Here is a 10,733-nt window from a genome sequence, read left to right as displayed (position 1 = left end):
AAAAAAAAAAAAAAAAAAAATGGCCGATAGCACTGGAGATTTAAAATTTTTGGAAACTGAATTTAGGGGCAAAGAAACCATAACACAGTACATGCCAAATTCAATTTTCCTCTGTGCCTCTACTCTAGCAGAGCATTGTGTTTCAGCACCACGTGCTAAGGCACATTAGCTTCGCTCTATCCAGGCAAACGGCGCCACTCAATTCCAACAGGGAGCAGCAAGCAATCCTTGTGGGTGTGGTGTCTCTTTTTCTGAAAAGACGAAGGAGTGCAAGTGTGCGCATGTGCTTATTACCCACCGAGTGGCGGGGCTCCTTTTGAGAAGCACGGTTCACTTTTTGTACAGGACTTTCCAGATTGGTCAACTGCAACCCCATCCAACCCCTCTTCCTTCCTGCCCACTGATCCCCCTGCCCATCTCCATAGTCTACCGCCTGGTCTGAAAAGGTGTGTTTAAAAGAACAATTCACTGTCTTGAAAGTGTTCCAGTGAGATGCTAATAACTGGCAAGGCTGGTCAGGAGAGAGGGGGCTCCTCCAAACTGTGAGGCCACTTATCTTCTTTTTTTGGGGTACCAGGGATCGAACTCAGGACCTTACACTTGAGAGGAAGGAGTTGAGCCAGCTAAATCCCTGGCCCCATCAAGCATCTTTTAAGAGTGTCTTTAGATGTGCTGTATGGCTGCCTTAATGTCCTGAGTCAAATCAAAATGTCTATCAATCAGGGTCATTTTGACTTGGGGAAGAGCCCATGAATAAGATGGATAAAGACGCCCCACAATATTTTTACAAGTCTGCCTTTCTGCTGATGGCAGCAGCATTCATCATATTTTTGATCATATTGCATAAAGACACAACGGAAAGAAAACTCCCAGAACTGCTTCAGAAAGTGGCAATAATGGGTGAAGGGAGGGCAGGGACAAGGGGATAAAATGAGAACCAAGACCACCTGTCATGTAGAGGTACAAGATCCCAATGATGAGTGTAACTGTACTGTACACCTAAAATGTGCCAATAAACTCAATGAGGAAAAAAAAGCGGCAATAATAATGAACTAAATGAGCACGAGGTGAGGAGTACTCTGAGGGCCATTAATGGCAATGTGCTTTTCACTGTAATAAACTTTTATGTAAATACACACCCAGTCCTGGTCAACACCAATCCCTGCACACCTCTGTTAACCCTCAACGCTTCTGACCCTTTCTTAACTTCTCTGGCAAAAACACTAACTCTGGTTAAAGCCAACACGTCTACTGCTCACCAGCACAAGGGCAGATGAAGCTGGAGAAAAACACACAAAAGACTGGTTATTTTTAAATCTGTCACCACTGACATCAAAGGGGTCCAGTGGAGCACTGCATCCTGGTCTAGTCACTCCCACTCTATTAGCTGACCTCCCCTCTAACCTGAACACTGCCTGCCTGTCCCTCTGAGGACTCCAGTGCGATGCCTAAGCTCCAGCATGCGGCCTCCAGGCCTGCATCCATGCACCCTTGGCAGCTTCCCGCACAGGACTATGAACCGCCCAGCCGCTCCCGCAAGGCCACTCAGGGACTCAGGGCACACTCTCCACTGTACCTGCCATCAGCAAGCAGACTCACAGCCCTCAGCACTCCAGCAACCACCAGCACCGTGCCCACCCCGACGCCAGCCAGCTCTGGTGTCCCACGTGTTCTCAGGAGCAGCACCTGCCCACACTTCCCCAGGGCTCCGGGACTCACCATCTCTGGTCCCTCCCACCTCGCTTACCTTTCAGTGCCAGAGCGCTCCAGAGACTGGCTCCGCGGGTCTCCTTCTCTCTGGAACCTTCGTTTTGTCTAGACCTCGCTCCTGAACTCCACCCTAAACCCTAACACACTGCTCCTGCCACCTTCCCTGTGATCAGCACCTGCCCGTGGCCCACACTTCGTGTCCATCTTCTCTGCAATGACTTTCACTTCTCTCCCTCTGCATCTGACCTGTCTCCACCCGCTCACCTGGGACGTAGCAAAGCCTCCTAACTGGTACCCACACGCTACAGTCCCCCGTTCAGATGCTGACGGACATGTGGGATGACACTTGACTATTTCAAGCAACGTGGCTGTGAGCTCATGGAAGGTCTCTGTGTAAACATAGCTAGTAGCATTAATCTACTGCCCAAAATCTCTGGATTTTTGAGATAGGGTCTCAGTATGTAGTGCAGGCTGGCCTCAACTCTCAGCAATCCTCCTGCCTCAGCCTCTTGAGTCCTGGAACTACAGGTGTGTGCCACCCTGCTCTGTTCACAATCATTTAATAGTATCTCATCTCTAAATAAAAGTCAAGTGGTCCTACAATGGTTTGTCAGGCTTGGCGCAGGACACCAGGTTGGAACCGCGGTGAGCAGGCTTTTTAGATAATGGTTTGGTTGAATTCGGCTACTGATTAAGTTAAAATCATGAATTAATGCAAGGCCTAAGTGTAAATCGCTAAGTGACCCTTCAGCTGGTGTTAGAGACAGACTTCCCTGTGCCATCGGTCATAACTGAGGGCTTAGTGATCAATGAGGCTGTGACGTATCTACAGCAAGGAGACGCTGCCACTGAGGACTTAGGACTCTGCAGCTGTTCACTACCATCAAACGTTAGCCGGGATAACACAGGTGGCTCAGTAGCCATGTCCCGCAAGATAGCGCAGGTGACTTGTGAACTGCGGCCTGGCTCTCATTAGTGCATTAGTTATGCTGTCCCTACCTCTGCCTCACGCCCCCTTGCTATGCTGCGCAATGATAAATACGGACTAATCCAGAGCTCATGGTCTTAGCCAGGAGAGAGCTAAAGATCACCTCCCAGCCCCCCAAGTAATAAACTATCATTCATTACTCCCCACTCCTTGTTCTTTGTATACTATTCTTTCATCCCATGCTGTCCCCTCATCGGCATCCCCCCGTAACTGGTCAGCCTATGAACCTGACCGTCCAGGTCACCCCAAGCCCTGACTCACCCCCGACCACTCACACCTTTGAATACAGAGCTCCACAGCACTCATCGTTTTGCTCTTTTTCCAGCAAACCAAGTGTGATCCTTCCTGCGGTCCTCCGCCTGCCCCTCTTTCCCCAGATGGCTAAGTGACCTGCCTCCCCACATCTTAAGATGTCTGCTTAAATGAGAGTACTGCACTGCATTTCCCTGACCACATTTAACATTATCAACTATATTTTTAAGTTTCTAAGGCTAAATTGCTGAAATAACCCAGAACTTTTCCCTTAAAATCTTGTCTTAAAAAAAGAAAATACATCAACTGCTAATTAAAACCCAGAAATATTTCCACTTGCCAAACCCTGAAAGAATGGCAACTGCAAGAACATGGAGCAAACAGAACTCTCAAAAATTGCTGGCACAGTACAAACTGATTCCACCACTCCGGAAGCTATTTTGGCATTATCTACGAAAACTGGACACATACTTGCTACAACAACATGGCAGGGAGTACTACAGAGGAATAAAGGTGATGACTGGTATGTCTGAAACATAAAAGTCTCAGATGCAAAGATAACATATTACATATTTGATTCATATGGAATTCAAGAACAGGCAAAGATGTCTGCTGGGTGTACTGACCGGCGGCGTAATCAGGACATTTGGGGTGACTCCACATGCTGCCCTCCTGAACTGAGTGGAAGTACCCCGGTGTGCACAGGTGGAGATGATTCACTGTACTGCACATTTAAGACCTACTCCTCCCTTTACTCTTGTCACATCTCAAAAATATTTAAAATACATGCTTACTTTCGTACACATAATCATATGTATTTTACACTAAGCATTAAAGTGTCCACAAAGTTGGAAAAGACAGAGTTTTCTGTAGCCATAGTAACAAGTAGCCACCAAAAACTGATCAACAGGTTGCCTTTGCAAGCCAGTCACCCTCAGCCACGCAACTCTGAAAACCAGCCAATCAGGAAGAAACTGACTCCAGTTGCTCCTGCCAGCCAAGCAATTAGAATTCAGCTTTCTCAGAGATGTCAATCCACTAAGCCAATCCTCCACTTCCATTCTTTCCTCAAATCCTATATAAAACATTGGTCTCTTCTGCCTAGAAAACCTTCTGTCTGGCCAGCATAGTTCTCCCTTATAAGAGTAAGTATTAAATTTAGCTCTGCTTTTTGTTTGACTGGGAGTCTCATCATCCTTTCGTGCTGAAAACTTTTGTGACCATGTCTGTTTTCAAATAAAAATATTTTCATGTTGATATATACTAGATAAAAATATTCCTTCTAGATAAATTCCCACATAATCTCTTGAACTGAGTATAGTTCACTATCCAATTTTGTAAGTATCTGCTTCAATTTACTTTGGTTAAAAAAATTCAACATTTCCTTTTCCCTTTGTTTGGATCTAGCTTCAGAATTAACTGTAAATGATACTTAAATTATCTCCTCCTGGAGATATAAGAGTTAGAGCATCCTAACTCTTATGATGTTCCCTTATTTAATGTTAGTCACAGGCTCCCTCTGTGCTGCCCTGAGAAGCACAGGTGGAGAAGGCTGTCAAGAGGTCTCTGTTCAGTGTGGCAGGGTCTTCCGCACAAGGGAGTTTTGAGGCTCACATCCTCTGGGGCTATCATGAGTGTCCCATGACATGGTGCGGGCACCGAAGCAGGATGCACAGTGGGGCAGGGGAGAAGAGTCTAATAGGTCGTTTCCTTTTCACAAGCTTACGATTCTAATCCACACTCATAACCCAGAACTGGAATGTATTTGGTGTCCTAGCCCATGGGGTCAGCTCACACACATTATTCCTCTAACATGAGGGAGAGGCCAGCAGCCTCAGGGTCTGGCAAGTCAGTTCTGAGTCACAGAGGGCATCTTCGAGTTCTCCAGAGCAGCTTTTACAAGGGCACTAACCACACTCATGAGGGCTCCATCATCGGCACTCCCCAAGCCCATCTCCCAAATCCACACTGGTGACTGTGATTCAAACTATGGGGTGGGTGAAGGGAGGGAGAGGGACACAAACATGCAGACCACAGCTGAGGCCACTACATCTAAAGCACCGCACACCTAATATTTAATGTCTACAATGCAAACTCACTTGATTTCAGTTGTACATGACATGTATGTTTTTGCAGTAAACAAGATTACTTTTTTTGACATGCTATCCTTCAGTTCATTGACTCTTCCTCCCTTGGAACAAGAATCAGGACCTTGTGCATGCTAAGCACATGCTCTACCACCAAGCTATACCCCTAGCCCCTTTTAAAATATTACTTGGAGACAGATTCTCGCTACATTGCCAAGCTGATCTCCAACTGGCAATTTTCCTGCCTCAACCTCCTCCTAAATAGCTGGGATTACAGAACCATACCACCACATCCAGTTAAGACAGCAAAAGAGACTAGGGACTGGAGATTGAACCCAGGGCCTTCATAATGAGCTGCATCTCAAGTTGTTTAATTTTTGTTTTGAAACATGGTCTTGCTAAATAGCCCAAGCTGGGCCCAAAATTGGGGCTCTCGTGCCTCAGCCTCCCAGAATGTTAGGATTACAGGTGTATGTCACCTCATTCAGCTAAGACAGGATTTTAAATAATGAATTTGTGATGTTCTTGAGATGCAATGGTTGACCCAGACATGGGCACATCTGAGACTGCTGCTTTGTACACAGAAGACGAGAAAATGATGGTTGATGTTTCTCTGTAAAAGTTCCATGGAAACTTATCAATGCAGGTATGAAACAAGCTAACAGCCCTGTCCTTCCTGTCTTTGTTGGCAGCCCGGTCCTGCCATTTTGAATTTTAAAAAATATGATCCACAGATGCCAAAAGCAAAGGAAAGAAAAAGCCTGAAGTTTAAAGGCAGCCCAGAAAAACCTGCAGGGCCAGAACAAAGAAGTGATATAATTAAAGGTTATGGAGGACAACCTTTAAGTAGGAAGCAGCCAGTAATTTGTATTACCAGAAAATACTCAACAGGTTACTCACACTGTTGCAAAACAACCTCTAAGCAAGACTTGACCACACTCTGCCTCAAGTAACACACTTCCTTTTCCTGCTCCGCTCAGCATACCAGGCCCCACTTCTATCCCACCTGCTCCTTTTTTTCCCTCGGTGGAGATGCAGCACCAGAAATCCAAGGCAAGGCCAAAGGAAGCCACTCTGCACAGCAGAAGGCCGAAACAGCCACACCCTCAGCATACTGTTTCTCAGTGCTGAATGTTTTCAGCCGCTTTTTTGTTTTGTTTTGGTTGGTTGGTTTGTTTTAATAGCTCTGGTAGACCAGGAGATGCTGAAGCTTTTCCAAAAATTGTTGCAAACTCAAAAATCTTTAAAAAGAAATGAGATCATAGAAACTAGTCTCTCAGGGTAATAGTTACAGAGCTCTTTACTTCTACTGGCTAAACTAAAGAGCCTCTAACAAATATGATACTGGGGAGCTGGCTTGTTGGGAAAGCTTATCAGTGCTCAGCCATCAATCTAAATGCTGAATGCATTCCAAGTGCATAATGGAAAGATTAATCTGAGGGCTTTCTTTCCCAAAGGAAGTATCACTGAGACTCATTCTTCCTCTTGCAAGAATTTTCTTAATCTACTAAGTCAGTAAGCACTGAACCATATACAAAATCCTAAGATAAAGTAGGTGAGGCAAAGAGAAATCACTCTGAGAGCAAGGGGAATTGTATGCAACAGACAAAAGGTAGTATCTTTCCTCCATTTTACTTCTTCTGAAATATCTGGGCTTCAAACCACAATTTGTTGGGGGGAGTAGATTCTCTGAATTCACTCTCCCGTTTCAACTTCACTGAATGTCCCATCTTGAACTCAATATATGTATTTGTATCATCTAACTGCGTTTCACATTTAATACACCGTCAAGGCTAGGGTGCTGCATTGGTAGGATGTAGATCAGGATATGGACCAAGGAGAGGAAAAGGACCATGGAAGTAAGAGGAAAAGACCTTGAGAAAACTGCACAGAAAAGATTTTGTTTTCTCTCCCTCCTTTGTAAATGTTTCTCAAACTAGAATTTAAGAGATCATAAGGCTTAAAGATTTGGCACAAATAGGGCACAGAGACTGATGGTTGTAGGGTTAAAGTTAGGTAGAAGTATAAACTTGACACTTTTCGTTGGACACACTGCTGCTGTCTCTGAGTTTACAAGCGTGATGACCAGCAATGCTGGGCAAACAGCAAAAATAAACCAGATCCTCCCCTCACCCTGCACACTATGAGCACAGCCCAAGGGATGTGTGAAAAAGAATCCATTTCTAGGATGTTTCTTCTCTTCTCCACTTCTTCCCTTTAGTATCCACGGGTATGCAGAACCCTGGCTTCTAGAACATCAAGTATCAACAACTGTGCCACTTACTGACTAGGAAGTCCATAACTGCTCAAACCAAAATGTGTTTACACAGGAAAGTATTTCCCCAAATGAAAAAGCTGTCTGGGAGAAAACTTCTCAAACAATGTACATGTACATGATTGCTGTTCATGATACTTCTACATTTGCTGATTATTCAACAGTCAATAAGACACAGAATATTCTGACTGAAAGCTGTCCCAGTGTTCTAGACATTTTAAAAATTTAATTGTATTGTTATACTTTTGGCATACATAATGATCACACATTCATCACAGGAATTTGTATCTGTACATAATATATCTTATCCCCTCCTCCCATTCCTGAGTCTTCCCTTCTATCCTTCTTCCTCACTCCCTTTACAAAACTGTTTTTACTGTAGACATTTTAATAGGATAAAGTTTTCGGTACAACATGATAGAAAGTGCTCTAAATTGCCAGAACTAATCTGACCACCAAAATAACATCACAAGCTATGTAAGAGAATGTAAGAGGTTACTTTATGTCAAGATTTCTTAAATCAGTGAATATAAAATAAATACAATAGACAACTAGTATATAGCTATTGTGTTGCCTGCACAATAATAGATGAACTTGGCCAAAAGGTCAAACTGCACAGCAGACAAGTTTATAATACAAAATTCTTAAACTATCCCCCTACCCTATTTGATTCTACTACTGCCTTCATCTTTCCACACCAGAATTTGCTTTTAAATATCTTTCTAATAAAATTAAGTGTTTCTCTTTTTGGATGGAGAGTAGGTCTGGTTGAACTATAATGGGGATAAGATACAGTAGTGTATTTTTAAAATCTAATGCAAAGATCTTCAGTCTTCAAGTGCTTTCAAAGCTTTTAGTTTAGCTTGACTATAAACTCAAAACCCCTTTCTTTGCTAGAAAATGAGGCTGCTCTTTGAACATTCCAGAGCTCTTCTCTCTATAACAGACTGCAACAAACATAAACACCCAGTGGAATTTAATTATCACCGAGAGGGAGAACAACAAACTCCACAGAAACCAGAATTCCTCAACAGGAAAAGCTACTGCCAGCACCAAACTGGGCTCAGCAGGTCTGTAGACTTGGCGGCTCTGTGGCTCTGAGCAAGTCTTGAGACTTCCTAGCTTCTGGGGCTACGTGCATATCCTCGGGATGTGGCCTTGGGATGTGGCCCCGGCTCCTTCTGATAGCCAGTTTCTCCATGCCCAACACATGCTGGACCAAGCAGACTCCACAGCAGCCTGTGATCCAGCACTAAGACCCAGGGGGAGCAGTGCCAGAGGTGCCCTTCCGGAGGTCCACTGACTCAGGCCTTGATGTTAGGGAAACAGCATGAATTCATTTTGGAAAAGACACTGACTTGCGCTCATCACTGCCAAGACAGCTATGTGTAAGTAAAAAGGAAAAATATGAAAGCTATGCACAAAAACCAGCCAAACAACAAAAACCCTTTTTTCCCCTCTCAGTAGAGTGACTTGAAAAATCAAAACAAGATAAGATTTAAAAACTGAAAAAAGCACACAGTGAAAATAAACATGGGGCACTGTTGCTACGTACTAGAGGAAAAAAAGTTAGAAGTGGTATGAACATATTAATAAATGCTTTTCTCCCCCTTCTGTCTCTCTTAGAAGCTATCGTTCCCTCAATAAATTTTTCCTACTCATAAAAAATAAAAAATAAATGTTTTTCAAAAAACACACAAAGCAAATTTCTAAGGCTTGTTTCCTATTCTGATTCCATAATTTTTTCCATAGAAAACATGAGTTATCCATTGTACTTACAATGTACTTACATAAAGATAATGCAAAAGTCTTAACCACAAAATTAAATATTAATACAGTAAAAATACTAAAAGCAGCTCAATCACTTCTGCCTCAATTCTCTTATTGAGATAAATTTAAATCTAGATAAATCTAACTACTGTTTCTATTTCAATTAAATTGTATAACTGTGTCTCAAGAGAAGCACCATACTGGAAGTCACAGAGAGTTTGCAACAGATTAGGTGCTGTGGTGGCGAACCCACGGCACATGAGCTGCAGCAGACTGTCACTGCAGGCTCTAAAAGATCCACTACCACTGGGTCAGGAATACGATTTATATCTGGGAAAGGGGCCTTTGGGAAAAAGGTTTCTTAAAGGCTCTAATCCCAGGAAACATTCCAAGAAGTTTTAGACGGATTCCCTTCCTATCATTTACTCCGAGTTAACATACACCTGAGGTTTTTCCACACCTGAACGCTCCACTTCTCAAAGTGCACCCCCTGAGAGTGCCTCTGGGAGGTCAGAAGAGCCAGAGGGCTCAGCCACTGAGGACAGGCGTGTGCTCCATGTTCGTGTTTGTCTGGTGGCACCTTTTCAGTTTCATGTTCACTTTAATTTAAAGGACAATTCATTTGTTGCACATCAATGCTGCGTATGAAAAACCAAAAACAAATATTGCCTCCGACCTTTGTACTATGCATACCACACCTAGAATAGCAAGATGTGCATTGGTGGATAGAACAAACTAAGAACTAGAGAACAGTCCTATTAAAAGAACTTCAGGGGCTGAGGATGTAGCTCAGTGGTAGAATACTGGTCTAGCATATTCAAGGCCCTGGGTTCAACTTCCAACAGGACAAAAAAAAAAAAAGCCTGAACATTAACATTAATTATAAAACAATCTATGAAACCAAAAGAAAAATCACTTAAAGATATACATAATTATGTATTTACTTATTTTTGAGAGAGGGTTTTGCTAAATTGCCCAGGAAGGCCTGGAACGTGCCTGCCTCAGCCTCCTGAGCAGCTAGGATTAGAGGTGTGTGCCATAATCCCAGGGAAGAGATACATAATTATACATTCTCCCCAATTCCAGTTTCTGACCAAAGGTCCTATTTAACAGAAACTCAAACTGGGACTGAGGCCAGTTTTAGTTTTTCTGTTTTGTTTTGTTTAACTCAAGACCTCTTCTCTAAGAAATGCATAGCAGGAGAAATGGGCCTTCAAAGCCTTGTGCCTCTGAACCCTGCTGTTAACAGGAAGGATCCCAGGACCCAAAGCAACCAGGAAGTGAAAACGTCGCTTTCCCAGATCCTCTCTCCCAGCTTTCCCAGCTGCAGCACATCTGGCCTGTAGTCACCTAGATGCTGCTTGCAATACTCCCTCTCCTTAGACGATATTCTTGGAACGGTCTCCAGGCCTTTCCCACTTGCACCAGGAATCCCTAACATCTGCTGCTTTCCCAGGCAGCCCAAGTTCCAGTTACCTGGCAACCCCCTGCTTTCCTGAGTTGAGGAGTGGGCATCTCTGCACACACTACATGGCACTCCTCCCTGCATCGGGGCACAATGTAGTCTGGCTCCAGGATCCCTTCCCAAACTTTCCTGGCCACCCCTCCAACTCTTCTCCAGAGGTACACACACACACACACACACACACAC

This window comes from Fukomys damarensis, unplaced genomic scaffold, assembly GCF_012274545.1.
Source record: "Fukomys damarensis isolate Sample0158 unplaced genomic scaffold, DMR_v1.0_HiC HiC_scaffold_17, whole genome shotgun sequence".
Classification (NCBI taxonomy): Eukaryota; Metazoa; Chordata; class Mammalia; order Rodentia; family Bathyergidae; genus Fukomys; species Fukomys damarensis.
This window is presented reverse-complemented; position numbering follows the sequence as displayed.